This window comes from Ambystoma mexicanum, chromosome 12, assembly GCF_040938575.1.
Source record: "Ambystoma mexicanum isolate Mex_15411 chromosome 12, UKY_AmexF1_1, whole genome shotgun sequence".
In the NCBI taxonomy this organism is placed as follows: Eukaryota; Metazoa; Chordata; class Amphibia; order Caudata; family Ambystomatidae; genus Ambystoma; species Ambystoma mexicanum.
In genome coordinates this window covers 534744081-534765459 of record NC_090936.1, presented here as the reverse complement: position 1 = coordinate 534765459, position 21379 = coordinate 534744081, and the positions used below count along the sequence as shown (strand labels likewise).

Here is a 21379-nt window from a genome sequence, read left to right as displayed (position 1 = left end):
ATCGCATCGATCGCTGCAGCGCCGCATTCTACTCACCTTTACAGGGCGCCTCCATGTTAAGCAGCGACCATCCGGATTCGCAGTCGCGCCCCCGCGCCTAGGGAGAAAAAGACAAGAACAAAGGTGAGAGAAAGAAGGGAAAAGGGAAGCTAAAACTCCATGTCAAGACTTACCTGTTGGGTCATTCCCTTTTCATTTCGGGTCCGCGCCGCATCCAGGCATTTTCGGACCCCGGCCCCTAAGGGGAAAAAGACATCAGCGTTAATGAGTGAATGAAAAGACATTACCAAAACACTCATTAAAGACTTACCTGATTTCCACAAGGATTTCACCGCTCACCTCGGGTCGGTGCCTGTTCCCCGGCATTCCGTACCCCGGCCCCTATGGGGAAAAAGACACTAGCATTAGAACATTAATGCATGGACACAAGGGGAATCACTAATAGAAAAAACTTACCTGGAAGCCAAGCAAGTTTGGTTCTCACCCATCCGAAAATCCAGTGACGTAACTGGATACCAACGCGCCCCTGCATCAGAAGCAGGTTGGAGAGCTCGTCCTTCCAGACCCTAAGGTGAGACGCTACGGGGAAGCACAGAAGGGTTTTGAGGAGGGTGCGAGGGGTAAGTGGGAGGCCGATTGCATTACCCCGCAGACAGTTAACCCCCTATTCTCACCTACAGAAGGATACTTCTGCGAGTCAGACAAGCCAGATCTGGGGGCCGGTCCAGTCCGTCTTCCGAACCCTGCGCATCACCTTAGACGAGGTCACAGCAGCGCGAACCAGGCCAGCGCCCCGTGGGAGTCAGGTGAGCGTTACAACATACTGAAAGCCGGAATATTCCATGGGTAATTCCCCTGACACTACAGCTCCAATAGTAGTGGCTGTGTCCATCAATGGAAGGCAAGGATTATTTATAAGAGTCTTCTTATCAAGACACTTGGTCTCACAGTATTCTGACAAGAACTCAATAGTGCCTGCGTGCCAGTCAATGGATGGATTATGCAGTCGAAGCCATGGTATTCCTAAAATAAGCCTGAACTGCGGAGCAGTGATTAGATCAAAATATATGTTTTCGGAATGCCCGTGACTAGTTTCCATAATCAGATCTTCGGTTTGTTGAACCACCATACCCGATGTCAAGGTAGAACCATCAACAGCATTGACCATTACAGGGTTCTCTTTCCTAAGAACGGATAACCCCAAGTTTTCCGCATAAGAGGTATCAATGTAGTTTCCGGTAGCACCAGAATCCAGAATGGCGGTGGCATGAACGATCTGCCCTTGAGGCAATCGGAATATCACCTGAGCGGCTACTGGTTGATTGATTGTAGAGTCCGTAGAAACATAAATGCTCGGCAATCGGACTCCTCTCATTGCCGAGCTCTCAAGTTTCCCTGTTTCTTGGTAGGTTTCTTGGTACATGCTTTTAGTAGGTGTTCTGAAGACCCACAATAAAAACACAAGTTGTTTTTCTTCCTATGTTCTCTCTCTTCTTGAGAAAGAGGACCCCGTGTAGCTGCTCCTATTTGCATTGGTTCAGGCGCAGTCGTAACTGGGGTAGGAACAGGTTGGAGATCAGGAGCAATACCCCTCTTCTCCCCTTTTCTAGCAGTTTTACGAGCATCAATCTGCAGAACTAGCTCAAGTAGTTCCGGAACGATTACTGGAACCACTGGTACCATAGCCAGTATGTCTTTCAAAGAATTGGATAATCCCTTGTAGAAGAGTGATGCCTTTTTATCATCGGGCCACCCCGTCTCAGCAGCCAATTGATTAAATTTGGCTAAGTATGCCAGAAGCTTCAAATCACCTTGTTGTAGATTCAACAATTCTAGTTCCACAACCTGAGTCTTGTATCGGGTGTCAAACACCTTACCCATGGCTTCCATCAATGCATCGCAATCAAACTATAAAGGACTACCTGCCTCCAAAAGAGGATTAGCCCACGCTGCGGCAGTACCACCAAGTTGCGACAACAAAAACGCAGCTTTAGTGGCAGAATCAGGAAACAAACCGGGTCGGCATAAATAATGGAGGCGACACTGATTCAAAAAGGTCCTAAATTGTCTTGAATCTCCATGAAATCTTTCTGGCGGGGCCAGAGGGAACTGGGATGTAATATACACTGGGCCGGCTTCCGCCTGTGCAGGTTCAATAGCTGGAGCATTAGGCATCACTGGTGCTACTTGGGGTAAAGGTTGTATGGCGGTTTATAGTTCTAAGATCTGTTGTTGTGTGGTGGCATGCGTGTTAGCCATGTCGGTTCTTAGATCTGCCACTAATTGAAGATTAGCCAGGGTCTCGTTGGGATCCATTTAATAAGGCTTCTGATTGTGTCTGAATTCTTCCTCTTGGACTTGGCCCTGTAGTGTAGAAGAAGAATTCTTCCTGCTAATATACCACTTTGAATGCACAAATAAACATACAAAGCAATCTATTGACTGGAAAATTGGATTCCCATCGGGACCTCGTGGCTGTAGAAAATAAACCAGAATGATGTGATTAGAACAACTGACAATGAATTCAGAATATTAATTTCTCTAGAGTTACTCCAAACTAACCTGACTAATGTTTAGAGACTTGGAATGTCTAACACAATGGTTTAAAGGAAATCCAATAGATGTTCTGAAAGAAGGAAAAAACACTATGAGCCTATAACCCTGGGATCAAATGAAGAGTGACAATAAGCAACCAGGACAAAATCTTGCTTACCCTGATCTTTCTCTGTAAGGCAAAAACGATGGGACGTCCTTATTTAAATGGAGAAAGTTTACCAGGTGAGGCCTTCTTTCTTGGCACAGCGGAGGTTGCTCCATGGTACCGCGGAGTCCGTCCCACGGTGCAGCGGAGGCCGTCCCACGGTGCAGCGGAGGCCGTCCCACGGTGCAGCGGAGACCGTCCCACGGTGCAGCGGAGGCCGTCCCACGGTGCAGCGGTGGCTGTCCCACAGTGTCCCACGGTTAGATTAGTCTCCAAAACGCGGAGATGAGATACTATCTTTACCGAGTGCAAACAACAGAAGGAAAACCAGAGAGTTGCCAAGTACAAACCGGGTCGCAAATCCAAGCGGGCAATAACAGGAACAGAAGGAAAAAAAACAGACGTTATCGAGGGACAAAAACAAGAGTTCGTTACCAAGAAGACAAAAGTTTACAAAGCAGGCAAGGATGATCCAAAAGAGTAGTCGAGTCAAAAGCCGGGTCAAGAAGGAGTACGTGATCAGGAAGCACTGAACGAACGTGGAGGCGTGGTTTAAATAGTCCAGGTCACCTGTTCAATGCTGTGATCCCAAACGAACGTTGCGCTTCCTTAGCAACGTATCACGTAGTTTCCATGGCAACCTCCATTCACTGTGGCGAGCCGCGCTTCAAGTTGAGTGTTTTCTTACTGCATTCGCTGGACTAAGAATGCGTGAACCATCGCGTAGTGGTCTATGCATGACAGTCTGTAGCTATGAAAAGTACCTCAGAGACTTTTGGTTTTTCAAGGGCTTTGAGAATCTCAAATAATTTGCCTGTTGAATTAGAGGCAGTTTGGATTGGGCATTATAGAAGTTTTTCTTTGTCTCCATGATAAGTAGTGTATATATTTCATCCTGTTGTTTCCACTCCGTTTGGGTAGCATCTGATGGGTGCTTTAACCATCATCTTTCCAACGTTCTTTTCTTCTTTTTTAATGCCTCTAGCTCAGGCGTGAACCATTTCTGGTGTCTTGGGTTATCTCTGACTAGTTTGGATTTCTCAGGGGCAATGTTATCCAGCATCTTGCTGATGGTGTTGTTGAAGGTTGACAATATTTTGTCCTCATGGTCCTCAGGGAGTGAGTGGGATATGATGGAATCCAAACAATGCTGCAGGTCGGAAGGGAGAACTTTTTTAAAATTACGCCTGGTGACAGATTTCACCGGGTTGGAGGGTCTAATCAGAGGAGTGGGGCGTTCTAACGAGAAACTGACTGTAAAATGGTCGGACCAAATACACAGGGAAGTGACAATATTGTTGATTGTGAGGTACCTGGTCACAACCCAGTCTAAGGCCCTCATTACGACCCCGGCGGTAAGTAATGGACATTACCGGCATGGTGCAACTAACGTGTCCGTGCTGGTCATGAACCGTTAAAAGCGGTAAATTACGACCTCTCGGGCACGAGCATTGCGCCATTCCGTTAATGTAATCAGCGCCATGCTGGTAACCTCCCAAAAACGTCAGCTACCACCATCGTATGCTGTTTAAACTGCACCACCGCCACCCTACCCACCGTTGTTAGCGACCACCGCAATTAGCGGTGACCGTAAAAAAACAGAACCGGAAATTACGCCATCGCACCGGAAAGTGAAAGAGCATGGCGGCCATCTTTAAAAACACAATCCATTGAAATCCTCAACAACCACTGCACATCTGACCCCGAGACCTTGCAGAAAACTACACCCACATCCGCACAACCCCACAATGCCAAAAGTTGTCAAAAAAGCCTGCGATCGGCAGCAGCAGGACCGGTTCAGTAGGGAAGAGCTAACCATGTTGGCGGAAACGCTCCAGGAAAAGGCGGACATTGTATTCTCCACCGAAATGAGCAGACCGGCAATAGCACGGAAAAAGGCGATATGGGAACTAGTTGCACAACGGGTCAGTGCCGTAGGAACTATACCCCGCACCACCAAACAATGTCGTAAAAGGTGGGACCGGCTCCGGGTAAGGAGCAATACTGTCAGCCAACCGCAACATGGGCATGGCAACTGGCGGAGGAGCAGACTCCCCAATTAAAATGCAGCCTATACGAGGAGATATGTGCCACAACGATCGGCATTGAGAGCATCATCGAGGGGGTCGGTGGAATGGAGAGAGGAGCCCCGACATCAGGTGACACAGGTAGGTGCCTCAAATTAAGCCATGCGAAACCCCCTGAAGTCCACATACATGGGAATCACAATCTTGCCCTATAGGGTTAACGCAACACATCAGCAGAAGACTGCCAACAGGCATCATTGACCTATACCCTGTACACATGCAGTATGCACACTCCACAGTTGGCACCCACATTCCTGCATGCTCAACCCACCCAAAAGGGAGACAACCTGTATGTCACATCCTACAAAGTGCACCATCTATCCATCACAATTCCTGCTCAATGTCCGCTACCCATCAATAACACTTTCCCTCCTCTGCTCCACCACAGGCTCCCAATCGGACACCGGCAAGGACGAGACTGGCCCCACACCTGCCAAGAAGGCCAGGCCAGAGGCAACAGCACACCAACCCTCCACCTCGGCTGGACCCACTAAAAAACCACAGCAGCCAAAATGCCTGCCACAACACAGCCCAGGGCAGCGACGATCCCCCAAGGCAAGCAGCATGGTACCACCAGCAGAGGACATGCAACAACTGGTGGCCACTGAGGGGAATGTGTCTGCAGGAAGCAGTACAATTGGGGAGACTGCTGCCATTGCAGCCTGCTCTGACAGTTATGTGGGGATTGATGAGGATGACACAGAATGCCCCCCCACTGCCCACCTTCAATCCCCCCACCTGTCCCTAAGTAGCCTGCACAATAACACACAGGGGCTATCCCCTGATAACTCCTCGCCAGCCACTCCCTGCCATGTGGGAGGTGTGGAGGAGGGAAGTAGCCCAATCACCCCCGCAATTGCATCATCCAATGCCCCAAATCACCAACAGTCACTGGACCAAATATTGACGAGGCAACAACTGTCCACACTCCTCACGCAGCATGTGTCCGATTGTGGAGGTGCCAGTGCAGAAATGCAAAGATGTGCCGAGACGGTCAAGGCAGCCATCCAATCCTGCAGCAAAGACATCTGTGCTGAACTAGCCGCGGTGCGGAACGTGCTCAGTGAGCTCGTACAGACAATGAGGTACATGCGTTGTAGCGAGCAGCCCAGTACCTCCTCCGCTGCCAGTTCTGCCCCAAGCAGCCCCGTCCGCAGGTCGGCCAGGAACCTGCGGAGTACAGGCAGGGGTGACCCGGGGGCCGCAGAGGGGGCTGCCAGTAGAGTCCACCAGTGGATCAATTCCACATTAGGCACTTTCACACAGGGATCCACGCACTTTTGTGGGGAGTTGAGGGGGGAGGCGGGAGTGGGTGTGTTGGGGAGTTGAGGGGGGAGGCTGGAGTGGGTGTGTTGGGGAGTTGAGGGGGGGAGGCGGGAGTGGGTGTGTTGGGGAGTTGAGGGGGGAGGCGGGAGTGGGTGTGTTGGGGAGTTGAGGGGGGAGGCGGGAGTGGGTGTGTTAATTGAATTCACATTTATAATACAAGTTTCTCTTTATCACAAGTCACATGTGTGGACATTTCTCATTGCGTATGTGTGCTTTATTGGTGAAGAGTCCACAGTGTCCATATCCCAGACACACACAGTGCCCCAATTGCCATCTCCATGTGACACCCCCCATTCGTGTGTGCTAGATACATTGGTTGATCAGAGTCCGACGCATTTCACGCCCCTCCTGTGCATCGTTGACTCCCTGAGGTGCTGCCCTACCCTCCTCATCTTCATCGTCAGGTGGTTGCAGTTCAGCGTCGGGGCCACATTTCGTCTGATGCACATATTGTGTAGCATGACACATGCCATGAAGATCTTTGCAACCTTCTCATGTCGGTACAGGAGTGCCCCACCAGACCTGCTGAGGCAGCGAAAACGTGACTTCAGTAGGCCGAATGCCTGCTCAATCACCACATGGGTACGTGTATGTGCACGGTTGAAGACCTCCTCGTGCTGGTTCTGTGGGTTCCGGACTGGTGTAAGGAGCCACCTCTTCAGGGGATAGCCTGCATCACCTGTATGTGGGCAACAATGTATGTGTCAGTCATGACATCAAATACCAAACATGATGTGCCACCATGGCATGCATTTGACTGTTACTTCATACCATTTTAACATGCACAAATGGATTCACACTATGTGACCGGTATATGTGTATTCCTCTCATGGACTGTTTTGCATGCCAACAACCAATGTATGCAGGGGGATCAAGTGCCTTGTGAGTGCCCATCCACTGTGTTCGTTCATGGCGTTTGTTTTGGTGACCTGGCACGTGTCCTGTGATATCAACGCTCAGATCATGCCAACATTGCTGTCAGCCTCATGATGACCCCACTGAGCACTAATGATGTTGATAGGGACATTTTTGGGGCCTTGGTGTCTGTATAATGGTGTATTGATGTTTCTGTCCGTCATGTGCCTCCTTTGTGCGCAGTTATGGGGGACAGGCCTTTCTGTTGATGGTGTTTGGTGCCGTGCATGTAGGTGCATTTCGTTGAAGTCAATGTGGTCCGAATCGGTACAATGCACTTGCAGATGGTTGTGTCATGGTTGGGACACACCTTCATTCACATGGTAGGGCTGCTTACATCGGGCATTATGTGTACAGGTGTCAGCTGACACCTGTACAATGCACTTGCAGATGGTTGTGTCATGGTTGGGACACACCTTCATTCACATGGTAGGGCTGCTTACATCGGGCATTATGTGTACAGGTGTCAGCTGACGTTTGTGCTCCTTCAGGGTATGAGCTGGCTCCATTGCTTCTGCTACTCTCAGCCAGGTAAAGTATGCATCATTCCCCCCCCCCTTTCAGCCAGGTAAAGTATGCATCATTCCCCCCCCCCTTTCAGCCAGGTAAAGTATGCATCATTCCCCCCCCCTTTCAGCCAGGTAAAGTATGCATCATTCCCCCCCACCCTTTCAGCCAGGTAAAGTATGCATCGTCCCCCCCCCCCTTTCAGCCAGGTAAAGTATGCATTGGTATGTCGATCACCTACCCACTTCACATTTCCATGGCCATGACATGAGACTCACCGAGTAGCCAGGATGTTGGCCCTGCATGTCGCTCCATGTAGCGTGGTATTGTGGAGTTCCTCAGGACCATTGAATCATGGGTTGATCCGGGGAATCGGGCACAACAATGTGTGAATATCCTGTTGGAGTCACAGACCATTTGCACGTTGATTGAGTGAAATAGTTTACGGTTGCGGTACGGTACCTCCATGGCATGTGGGACCACCAATTCCACATGGGTGCAATCGATGGCACCAATGGAACCAGGCATGCCGGCTAGTGCATGGAAACCCACTTTGGTGTTTGCAATCTCCTGGGCAGACCATGGTAATGAGATGTGGTCGTCTGTGTGCTTGAGGAGGGCATCGAGCACTTGGATCAGTATACGGAGAATAATGGTTGTGAAATGCCATGCAAGTGCCCCACTGTGTGCTGGTAGGTGCCTGTGGCCAGGAAGTGGAGCACGGACACTACCATCAGTAGGGGTGGGATGGCGGTGGGTGATTCTATCATGCTGATGATGTCGTTGTGTATCATGTCCACGATGGTGGTGATGGTGTCCGGTCCAAACGGTACAGGGTGTGGATCTGCTCAGCGGTGAGGTTGAATGGACTGGCTCTGATGCGTGGGATTGTGGGCTGCCTGCGTGGTGGCACTGGCTGTGCTGGTCCTGCCTTGCCCTCCTTCTCCTCCTGTGTCTCCTCTGTGCTGCCTGTTGTTGTTGTAGTACTTGCATTGCAATCAGGTCCTCCAGCCCCAACAATTCTAGTCGTATTGGAATCATTGTGGAGTGTGACTGGGTGTGGGAAGGGGTGGGGTGTGCTCTTTTTGTACTTGGTGAGTCTGTATTGCCTCCACCTGCGCTGATTCTGTGCACCTGTGGCAGCTGGATAAACTGCAAATGGCCATTTACAGTTGGTTCACGATGGCGGAATTAGCACCATGGCGGTAAGGTACTTAACGGCCTTTGTGATGGCATTAAGAGCATGTCCGCTTGGTTCGTGATTCGCGTACCTTTGCGCGATGTCGGTATTTACGGCATGGAAGGTCGCGTGCGCGCAACCTTGGTGCAGTTAGCGGCACTGTTAACTACGATGCCGCTAATAGCACTTTCACGAGTCATGATCGGACCTAGCGGAAAACGATGCCGGTAATGATTTACCGGCATCGTTTTTCACTTACCGCCAGGGTCGTAATGAGGGCCTAAGATGTGTGTGTTTGGTCCTGGTGGGATCGGAATTTTTAACCTTGTGGTTGCTATGTGATAGCACCGTTTCCAGGGCAACCACCACTTTATCCCCACGGTCGCATCTCCAGCGGTTTAGGTTCCCCAAAAATAAGGTGGCTGAGTTGGGGCTAATGATGTCGTTAAGAAGGCTGCTCATTTATTTGTTAAAATTGGGCATATTACGGCAGGGGGGCGGTAAATGCGAATAAGGTTGACACAGAAATGTGGGCAGAGGGTCAATTTAAGATTTAGTACTTCACAGTCCGAGCAGGAAGTGGTTACTGGGAACAGTCCTAATTTGGATTTTCCCCTCCACACGGTCTGCACTGAAAAAAGTGTATCCAGGCGGAGAGGCCAGGGTAATGGCTGGGCCACTGGTGTCTTGGATCCATGTTTCTATGACACAGAGGATATCTGCTATACTGCTCAGAATAAGATCATGTAAGTCCTGTGCGTGCTTTACGAATGAACATGTGTTGAGGAGAATAATTTTAAGCCCGTTGGTCCTGCTTTCAACCCGCGCTGATGTATCGTGGCTTGGAAGCTGAGGGACAAATTGGATCGATGGAAAAACTGAGGCAAGGGGGTCTCGGCTCAGAAAGGAGCCTTTGGGGGCTCCTGCTGTGTTCAGAGTGTCTGATGTTTTACAACCCGGTGCTTTCTTGGGTTCTGCATTTAGTGAGGTCCAATGATGTACTTCCTAATGGGCCTAAGCCTTCGTTAGGGGTGCTAGGGCTTTCGAGTATGGTATTTTTAAGTTTATCAATGAGCCAGTCTTTTAGACGGAGCGCTGCCATAGAAAAGGGTTCACTTTTTAGGAAACCCATGTTGGGATTACATTAGATCCTGTGAGTAGGAGAAAGATTGAGGTTTAAGTCTCGCAGTAGAGTCCGGACGAGGACTGGCTTGCCCGAGAAGAGCCGGCGATGAAGCGCCTGACGTTTCTAGAAGTAGCGGGCAAGTGAACTTGAGAAATGTAGTTCTCTGTACAGAGTACGCTTTGCTCACGAAATGACAGGTTTAGAGAGAACCTGATTGCGAGTGCTTTATCTCGCTGCAGTGTAGCAAAATATAATTATACACAGAATTCACGTAATGTGTATAAAATGAAAGATGACAGATGCAAAATTACAACAAATTAAACGTGACTCGTAACTGATCCTGGCTGCTACAAGAGAAGCTTACTAGTGCTGAGCCACTTGGATAACAATAAGAGTTACACTATTTAACCAGTGTTTCTTCCTCAAAAGTAAATTTTCCCTCCTAAAAAAGATTGCGCCAGTTGAACATTAAGCCACGTCCATGCCCTCCAGGTTGCCCCTATAGGGTCCAATGGGTGTTCAACCAGATAATTACCACCCGCCAACAGTGATACTAACAGTGCCCGGCTAATACATACCCTCTCTAGCCGTACATGTGGGAGAGTAGTGCCCTCGATCGACCAATAGGTAGCGTAGTTAATCTGGGCGGGGATGTATAATTCAAAGTCTGGGGCATTAAAACCGCCTCCCTCAAATGGCCTAGTCACGTCTGACCACTTGAGTCGTGATTCACCCCCCCACACAAATGAAAGTGCAATGATGTCATGAAACACTGCACGGCCAGGCCAGAGCGGTATGTTGTGTAACATGTATAATAGTTTGGGCACCACGACCATTCTGATTAGGGACAGCCGTCCTGCCAGTGACATAGTATGCTACTCCATCTTTGTAGTTTAGCTTTCATGCCCCCCCAAGTACACCCCGTAGTTCAGCTCCCTAGTGAGCCCAGGTGACCGCGCCACTGCAATACCCAAATATTGTAAAGACTGTGCCGCTCATTTTAACCCCATCATGCAAATGGGTTCCGTTATGCTTACAGTCAGCAGGAATACTTCTGATTTATTGCTGCTCAAGTGTAAGCCCAAATGTGCACCAAACCCCACCACTGTGTCAATTACTCCAGACAGATTCCTGTTGGGATCTCTAATGTACAGTAAGATATCATCCGTGTACAGCCATATGACCTCTGCCTTCCTTGCTATTCGTATGCCCACACAGCCATGCTAGGCCTGTATCTTATCTGCCAGTGGCTCGATGATTAGTGCAAATAAAGGAGTCAACGGGCACCCCAGCCTCGTACCCTCACCCAACTGCAAGACCTGGGAGTCGCAGCCATTAACACGCACCCGGATGAAGGAGCCCTCCTAATGGAGCCTCACCAAGGAGATTAACCCAGGCCCGAACCCATAAGTGTATAGCACCTGGAACAGGATCGGCCACAACACAGTGTCAGATGCTCTTTGCATGTCCAAAGACACTGCTACTGCCTGCAGTTCCGAAGGCGCTTGGGCAATAATATTGCAAAGTGGCAGGATGTTCAGCGCGGATGACTGGCCAGGAATGAACCCTGATTGATCGGGTTGAAACATATGGGACATGAAGGGGGAACGTCTCATTGCCATCACTTTAGCAAATATTTTAGCATCTGTATTAATGAGGGACAAAGGTCTGTAGGATCCCCAGTCTTCAGCCACCTTATCATGTTTAAGTAGAATTATAATTGCTTTGCGCACTCTGTCGGGCAGCATCTTTCCTACAAGTGCCACCTTCCAAAGGTTCAACAAATGCGGGGACAATAAGTCTGAGTATTCTTTGTAAATCTCTGCCCCCAACCCGTCAGAGCCTGGAGCCTTACCACTCAACAATTATGCTATGGCTGCCTGAATCTCTTCAAGCGACAGAGGCACTTCATGCGCATCACATGTTTCCCTGGAGACTAGAGTAGCCGGTATCCCACTTAGATACTGCTCGGTTTCACTCTGGGAAGCACTGCCTTTAGGTTTATATACGGTCAAGTAGAGGTCACAAAACCTTATTATATCTCCATCGGTATGGACCGTCAAGCCATCAACCTTCTTGATATAAGGTATATGTGTACTCCCCAAAGCCGACCTGATCAAGCGCACCAGCATCCGGCCCGTTCTGTCCGACTCCCCATGTTTCCTACCAATTAGTGGCCTGTCCAAAAATGTCAGCTCTCTCTGTGCCATGTCCCTATATGCATCCAAGGCAGTTTTAATCTCAAGGTGGAGTCTGAGACAAGGTTTGTTCACCCTTCTGCTGCAAAGCCTTCAGCTGCGCTTCCTTCGCAGCTAAATAACTTCTCAGGCATTTAAGGACCCCAAATTCAGCCGACATAGCGACCCCCCCCCAGCCCCTCACACACACACACACACACACACACCTTGAACGCCTGCCAGAGATTCGCCATAGTCGAAACAGACCCTATATCATTGTCAAAGAAGGAAATCACTTGGTCTAGCAAGTTCAAAGTAAACACGGTATCTAAAAGTGTAGCCGGTTTAAACCACCAGGGCAGATGGGGCATCGCTCTTGGATTCTGACCCTGGGGGTGGAGATGCGAGGAAGGATCACCTTTGGAAGATGCAGAGCGTATGCAGTGGGAAGTGAAGCTGAAGGATGCTGGAGGCCGGTGGCGGACCCCGAGAGAGAAACCAGTGTGAACCAGCAATGCAGTCGCCAGAGTCCTAAGCTGCAGGAGAAGCATTGCTGGATGAGCAGAGCCACTGAGAGGTGCCACATGAGGAAGAGAGAGCTTGTGGTGGCAGGAGACCCTGCGGGCACGTCAGTAGAAATGGGCTGATAACCGGTCACCTGTCTGTCGTTCCGAGGTGACCTGCCAACAAAATGTCATGAGCCAAGTCCAACAGGAACCTTCTGTGGGTACTAGGGAACCATCAAACGCTGACTGGCCTCACCTTGGAAGTCTTGGAATCACTGTACAGGAGACTGTTTGCTTCTCCGCCTGCTTGCAGATTTGCCAAAGTTGGACAGTCCGGGACTGGCAAAAGTCAGCCTGCTAAGGGCAAGTCACTTAGCTTGAGGAGACCCATGAGGTCTGAATCTACTGTGTACCCCTCCCAAGATCAGGTTCTACAACTGTAGGTAACGCTGAGGTCACTGCGTCGAGTGCCGCCTTAGCCAGCACTCCAGTGGCCACTTGACCCTCTCCAGCATGAGCAGGCATCTCTATGAACTCTGGGTCTGGACTGGGTAGTACTGGCAGATCCATCATCAGCCAGAAGAGCCCCTGGACCCATGGCCTCCAGGGCTGCTACCCAAGCTGCTTCCTTGGCCCTTGATTGTGTGAGCCATAATTTTACATAAGGTCTATCGTTTCCCAACAATCTACCGGAATGGCATCTTTTACAGTGACTGGGAGCTGAGAGATTCCCCTCCCCCCTCCAACTGAACTCCACGATAGCCACTGGGCATCGGATGAGACCATCAAATTCCCTGACTTATCTGCGAGGACCAGGGATGATCTGGTCCTCTTGCACTCACTGTCATTGGACAGTGGTGATACTTGCAGCAGTATCACAAAGTGCTGGGGCTTCATTGGACATGTAGTCCAAAAATGTGTCAGCAGGACCTGGGGCCTCAGTGAAAGGCCCAGTACCCTTCCCGCTCATGGATACTAGGGTGCATTCTGCCAGTTACATGCAAAGTGGGAATTCATCGTCTAAGGTGTTAACGTTGACTATCTCTTCCTCTTGTTCCTCCCTGAGCGTATCGCTAACTACGGCTGGCTTGGGTCTACACTTGAAGACGGAATCTCCCTTCCTATGTTTCTGATCTCCACAGGTATAGCAGCCTTGTTGGGCTGAGAGTGTGGACGCCCCAGTGCTAAGGGTGGCATCACTTTTCCTTTCTGCTGGAGCGGACGGTGTGGGTGACAGCGTTCTCCCCTCAGATCTTTGGTACCCTTTCTTGGCAAGAGGGTGCACACCTTTTTCCTTACCCTCTTTCGATTTGTTTCTCAGCCCCCTTGTCTGGCTTGGATACACCAACCACAGCCCTTTTACTGGTAGTAAGTAGCCACAAACCGATCAGCAGCATTTGTAAGCGCCTGCGAGTCCATGATAGTCTTGTTTCTAAATGCTGGTGTAACTCCATCTCGCATTGTTGAAGCATACTCTCACATGTAATCAGATTAAACATGCCCATAAATTTGTCAACTTTGGTACCTGTGAGCCAACCACTCAGATATTTTAGGGATTAATGCATAAATGCCTCAAACGTTTGACTCTCCTTCTTGCTGACCTCGCTAAAGCTCTTGAGTTACTGTTCTGGGGTTTTGCAGAACTTCCTAAGGACTGCGGTCTTCCTCTTGGAGTAGATAGGCCTTTACTCCAGAGTCAACTGAATAATATCAGTTCCAACCATCTGTAGATGGCTCATAACGGCTGCAGCCCACAATTCCTCGGCCACCTCCTGGAGGCAGAAAGCCAAGTTCAGCTTTTCAAACCAGTCGAAAATATCCTTCCCCCCCTCATACAGCTGGACAAAGTCCTTGGTGAAGTAGTGCCTCTGCTTTCCTTCGGAGCCACCGCTGGAGATCCTTCCTTCTCCACTGGAAGTTTCGGCGGCCTCAGGCCCCATCTTGCACAGCATCACAAAGTCCCTTTGCTTTTTCTAGCCCAGGAACTCGGCAACCTGCTATTTCTGGTCCTACAGGGTTATTCTCCTTTCCTCCAGGAGGTATAGCCTTTTGGGGTCGAGCACAGCAAGATTCCCGGTAGGCCTGACCCAAGCGCGGGACCCACGGATGAGTGCGACTTATGGGTAGCTCAGGATTGGTGGGAGACATGCCGAGAAGCGTTATCGCTGGTACTCTCCTCAGCCGCTTCGACACCCAACAGGTGCGTGGACAATGGGGCTAGAGGATCCAGCTCACTGCTGGTCTCCGGGCACCCCTCCATCCCCATAGCTTCCTTGAAAGCTTGAAGGCTCTTCAGCAGTTCGGCCTTATTAACCTTACCATCATCAGGGAGACCCCCCAACCTCGACAGAGGTCGCGGAAGACATTTGCTGTCAAAGTCTGCGCCATGGTACACAGAATGAGGACTGACCTACCCATATGGGTTATATGGCACTCTCCTAATTTTGGTGTGATGATTTTAACTGAGGGTGAGGCTTGTATCAAGTTCGCCTTCAGGAGCAGTAAATGTTGAACCCTAGAGTAGCTCTGGATATACAAATAAATCTATACCCTTAGCTGACCTAATTGGAGACAGAAGCACCAATGAAGAGAGCGAGCAACAACTCTGACAGACTACTGTTTTGATTTAGTAGCCACTATTTAATTCAAAAAGTAAAAGTTAAAATTTCAGATTTTTGACCAACAAATGGTGTACATACATACAAATTCATACAATCATTAGTGAGAAACAAAATAAATGGCAAAAACAATACCCCAAACATGAGTAAAGAAAGCACTTGTAAACAGAATTTGTTTCAAATGTGCAAAAACAGATCTAGAACAGTATTCTTTGTTCTGTGAACATGATCAGCAGGACAACCTAATTCTGCCACAATCATGTGTGATAAATAGAGAAAAGTGAACTTCCTAAGGACTGCGGTCTTCCTCTTGGAGTAGATAGGCCTTTACTCCAGAGTCAACTGAATAATATCAGTTCCAACCATCTGTAGATGGCTCATACTACTAGAGTACACCCACTAGAGTACAACCTTTTGACATCTGGTATGGGAATGTTCTCAATCTTGTCACCTAAGAGTGAGCTTTTTCTAATTCTGAACCAGTTCAAAGGGGATTAGTTTCATGGTGGACTGAGAGATTAGTCAATGAATGCTTTCTGTAGGTGTGAAGAGACCAACCCTAGGTCAACGTCGCAAGGTGTTTTCCTGGTGTTTTAAGGTGGACCGCAGTTCAATTGCATTTCCAAAGACGTTTCGGCGGGCAGTGGAGGCTACCTTCATCTGGACCTACGGATGTCGCTCTACGAAAAGAAAGAGCACATGGTATTTAAAATGGGCGTTTGTTTAGGGAAACAAAATGCACCCAAGCTAAGGGGGATCATGAACTAAACATAAAGGGTTCATCTATACATTGGTAAAAAAACAGTGTGAGGCACATCAATGCCTATGCTGGCCGCACCCAGGGTGCTTCTGTGGTCACTGGTGATAATGTGCCTCTTGTGTAGGTCGAAAAATGCAGGTCAGCTTTGCTGCGGGGGACGCTAGAGGTGGTCCTAGGTCCCCGGAGGGAGCTTCAATTAAGGACCGTGGGTTCCATCTAGAGAATACACTGGAAAGTCTAGAAAACAAAGGAAACCGCATGGTGCCTGTGTAACTACAAGGTTCTGAAGGTACAGGAACCTAAAGATGTTATAATACAATACAATGTCAGGGTCAGTGAATGGCAAGTCCACATGACCTGTATGGGGACCCCCAAGGAACCTGGGGGATGGGGAACCCCTTAGAAGCAATACGGCACTTACTTGTGACGTGGAGTTGCATTGAAGGCGAACGCTGCAGGGAACTGTACCCCTGGGAATTGCTGTACATTCCAAGAAGGCGCCAGTAGTGCGCTGGAACCTGTGCGGAGAGAAACAGCGAAAGACGCTGTAAGTCAAGGGAGAATTTGTATAATTTCAAGCAGGTACACGTAAAATGACCCCAATACTGGAGGGAAAAGGGGGACACGTGTATTATGAGCCAAGATATACTGCTCATGGGAAAAGGGTGGCCCATCTAAGGGTGCATAAATCCTACGAAGTCCAGCCATAGCATGTGAGGCCAAGGATTCTGTTAAAGAAAAATGGCCAAAAAGCATAGAACTCACCAATGAATAAGTGGCGAGTTGGTGTAACCGCTGTCGAATGGCGTTTCAGGCGGCCCGGTCGGCGTCCCGAGCTGTATCAAAGTTGCTATAGCAACCGGCACAATATATAAGCTCCTGCGCATGCGCGAAGCAGGTCCACCGGCACGACATGTGCTCCTGCGCATGCGCAAAGCGGGTCCAAAACTGTGATGCGGGGCGCGCATGCGTAGTGTTGCAGGATTTCCTGTACTGGGCTAATCCTGTGCCCACTTGCTGCTGGGGGAAGCTTGTCCGCAAAAGAATCATATCAAGTCAATTCTTCTTGAAAGCAGGCTGTAATGTGAGTGCTCCCAACAGGTTTCAAGCTCTTGCACCATCAGTAAGTGAAAGTCCAAGAACTAAGAGAGAAACAGCCTTCAGTACCGCTTGATATGGAGGATGTAGATGTAGGATTCTGGTATCACAGAATTACGTAAAGGCAGGTGACGTGCCTAAACCTGCACTATGGGGCAAGATCAATGAGCAAGGTCCTCGGGACCTAGTGATCTGTGTGTACTCTTCTTACTTGTATGCTGGTGCTGTCACAACTGAGAAGAACACAGAGTGAATGTAACTGGAACCTGGTCCCTGTTGTCATACCAATCTTGGGCACACTTAAAAATAGGTAACAGCACATCCTATTAGTAATGTGGGTAAAACTGACATTCAGCATGCCCAAGTATACAGTAGTAGTCGGAGAACATTCAAGTGTGGCCATTGTATCCTGCTAGTACTAATTTAACAATTGGCATCCGCACCGGTCCAAGTCTTCCGAGTTATGTGTGCAGGTGTCTCATGACGAGGCCTTTCACATCTCATTTTTTTTATATATATTGTGCTTTCTGCAAGAGTAGTCAAAAAAGGGGGGGGTTCTTAGGGTATCATGCCAGTTTTGCAGGGCAAGTTAGAACCTAAAGTTGGTGACATTGATCTCTTTCAGTCCATTCCTGACAGTATTCAACTTAGACCCACCATGCCTCTTTATGATTCAGTTTGTTTGCAGTGTTGGTATTCCTTTGTACCATGTCCGCCACCCACCATTTAAAATCATTATGGTTGTGTTGGTGTTCCAAAAAATGTGTGACCAATGGGGCTGTATGGTTTCTACACCTAATTTGTGAGCGGAGTTCCACTATACGTTTATGTACTGGTCTGCTAGTCTGGCCCACGTATCTCAGGCCACAAGGACATTCAATGATGAATATAACATTGTGACTTTTGCAGTTTGAAAAGTGGCGAATGGTCCATTCCTTTCCCAGGGCATCAATGTTTTTTTATTTCACAGTGAATCTGCACACAGAACAAGTGCCGCAATGGTGGTGTCCAGTCAGGTTTCGTAGATCCCATAGGGTGTTACGTGATGTGGTATTTGTAAATCTAGCATTGGTGAGATGCTCCTTAAGATTTTTCAAGGGCTTGAGTGCCATGCGTGGATATGGTTGTCGTCATGTTTAGTTTCACCAAGGGCCATAATTTTTTAATGGTCTGTTTTATCTGTGTGGTGGCTTGGCTGAAACATGTCTGGGGATGCTTGTGGTCTCGTGCAAAAGGGATGTGACCTAGCAGTTCGGGCTGGACTACCCCTTTGGGGGTGGGACCAAGCCTGATTTGCATATGGTTTTTCCCCTTTTGTAATGGCTTGGCAGGCGAAGAACGATGGTCTGGAGGGTTGCCCAGAGCAATGCCAGAGGTCAAGATTTATTCTAAACCTTCCAGCCATCAACTCTTTTGTTTTGCAGAATGTAGTGACTCAGGTTATTTTTTCTTCTTATTCTTCCACCCTGGGTTTAGGATGTAGTAGAACCTCTCGAGGGGTATACAGAGCCATTTTGTAGTTGTTGTGGATCAGTTTTTTTGGGATATCCTCGGTCTGATAATCTTCCCTTTAATTCAGATCCTTGATGGCGAAAGTCATTCTTCTCCGTACAGTTCCATTTTATACGGAAACATTGCCCGTATGGTAGATCCTCTCAGATTCGGAGGATGAGAACTCTTATAGTGAAGTAGAGAGTTCCTATCAGTACTTTTCATGAAAAGTAAGCAGACCAGATGATTCTCTTTTTCTATAATTCTTAGATCAAGAAAATTGATGTTGAAGGGGTCCGATTCAAGCGAAAAGGATATGGATGGATGGCATGAGTTCAGCCAATTTTGAAAATGTAGCAAGGAGTCCAGGTCACCTTCCCAAATGAAGATCACGTCATCAATATAACTCTTCCAGTTACTGATGTTATCGAGGAAGGGGTTGACTCGGTCCAGTACAAAGGTCCTTTCAAATTTTGCCATAAAATAATGGCTAAACTAGGGGCAAAAGCTGCCCCCATCGCAGTCCCACTGATCTGCAAGTAGAAGCATTCATTGAAGGAGAAAAAGTTTTTTGTCAATGCCAGTTTAAATAATTCAATAATGAAGTTCGTTGGGACCCTTCTCTGTGTCATGTGATGAGTGAGATAAGCCTGCATGCATTCTATTGCCTCAGTCTGGGGAATACTTGTGTATAGTGATTTAATGTCCATGGTGGCCATCCGGCTGGTAGCAGGGTTATGTGGCTTATGGGGCAGACCTTCAAAACATTCAATCGTGGCCATGGTGTCCCTCAAGTAGGTCTGAGTTTTTTGACACAGGGGCTTCAAGAAAAAATCTAATGAATTTACAAAGTGGTTCGATGATTGACCCGCAGCCGGAGACCATCAGTCTCCCCGGAGTGTTTTGAGCATCCTTATGCATTTTGGGTAATGCACAGAATGCTGGAATCCATTCTTCCGAGGTATTAAAAAACTCCTATTCCTTCTTTGTGATCCAATGGTGTTCCAATGCATATGTTGTAATTTCCTGTATTAGTTGTTTAATCTCCAGAGTGGGATCTTTGTTCAGTTTTTTGTAATTAATGCCGTCATCCAGTAGTGCGGTTACCATAATTCGATATTGCTCTCTGCTCTGGACCACTAGTCCTTTATCGGCCACCTTGACGATAATTCCTATGCTCATGTTGAGTTGCCTGGTTGTAAGAATACCCTGGCAGTAATAGCTAACGTTAACTGCACACACTTGGCTGGCTGTTCAGTGTGACAAATTAGATTCTGCCTCAGAGGAGTACAAGGATGAGTAGCGGTAAAATGGCCCACTCTGCCCTCACACTTCTACTAACCAAAACACAACACAATCATAAAGCTAAAACAGGGACAATAAAGAAATATACCTCCTTTGCCTTTTGTGGTAACGCCGGCCGAGGGAAGGCTATACTCGTAAGTGGGCTAGGAAAGTTAACCATTAGTGACCCAAAGAACACAGTATCACAGTCTAAAATAAAAGGAATGTCCAATCGAGGTCCTATACAAATGTAAACACTTCTATAAAAAACACTCCCATCTGCAGGTAGAACGAAAAGTGATTAATATACAAAATCCCACTCCAAAGCAAAGAACAGGAAAGATGAGAAAGACTGGCAAAGGTAATTGAGTGTAGTTCCATGGGTGGTAGGTAAGGTACTACCATAAAAAGGGTATTGGGGTCCCAGTGAATACGTGGGGGCAGTTCAGGGTCACAGTACCTGGATTCAGTTCTTGGTGGGCTGAAGCATCAGGCCCAGGTTCGAGCAATGATGCAAATGATTAGACTCAGCTCGGGCACGTAGGATCGTGAAGGCACTGGTAGCAAGCTGGCGTCTCGTAGGGGTGAAGGCAGGTGCCCTGTGCGGTGGTCGAACAACGGCACTGCAAGTGATGCAGGACTGGCTGTCCCAAGACGCTTCGCAGAGGATGTCTCGGGAGGATAGCTCACCGGCAACGTGACACGGAGCAACACATGTTCGATCCTTGGCTCCTCGCTTAGAAACCTCTGGGTATTAAGCGCATTATAAATAACCTATCATATCAGTAAGCCAGGCCTATTCAGGCGTTAGACGCTGGGAGAGGTAGGCAAGTGACGCTCCAGCAGTTTGAGTCAGCAGGCAGCGATCATCTGAGTTGTAGGGGAGGCATGACATCATAAGTATGACACTGACATAATGGACACAATTTGTAAAACCTTTATTGAAATTGTTTGGGTTGGAGAAACTCCTATTTTGCCCTAGAACTAAGATGGAAGTAGTCTCAACCATCAAATATTAAATAACTCAGTCTAGTGGAATCTGTCAAATCAAAATGGCATTTGCTAAGAAAACCTAATGCCTGCCTTATCTTTTGTACAAAAAAAGTGTAAAAAGAGGAAATGTATGCAAAATGGAAAAATCAGTGTTCAAATGAATCAATGTGATTAAACCAGCTCTCCTCCCCACGTTAGACATCAACGAGTAAGGCTATCCCTGTAGGCAGGATGACGCATTCGGCTTTCAACATAATAAACAGTCCCAAAATGTTGATCGAGGCCCGTCTGGCCTTGCATGTTTAAGTCTCTTTTTTGACTTCGAAAATAATGTTTCAGCCAAAAAGTTCACAAAGGTCCCCCTTTGTCAGGCTAAAACCTTTCACCACATAATTCTCGTAGGTCCCCATCTGCCAGGCTCAGACCTCTCACGATAAAATTCCACACAAATTTGCAAGGCGGGCTGCCTTCCCCAAGCTTATTTCACTTTCAGGTCTCCCTCTGAGGATGTCAAAGGCTTTCAAATGTGTGTGGCTTTCTTTACAGACCACTGCATGACCACTTTGACTCAACGTTTACAGTTCAACTTTCACTGTCCCCTTCTCTAGGA

The 21379-nt window shown here is 48.2% G+C and overlaps 1 protein-coding gene across 4 annotated transcripts in view; it reads left to right on the top strand.

The window, feature by feature from the left end:
- Positions 1-21379, top strand: part of PNLDC1 (PARN like ribonuclease domain containing exonuclease 1) — a 1498562-nt gene that overhangs the window by 952519 nt on the left and 524664 nt on the right. The window lies entirely within an intron of this gene.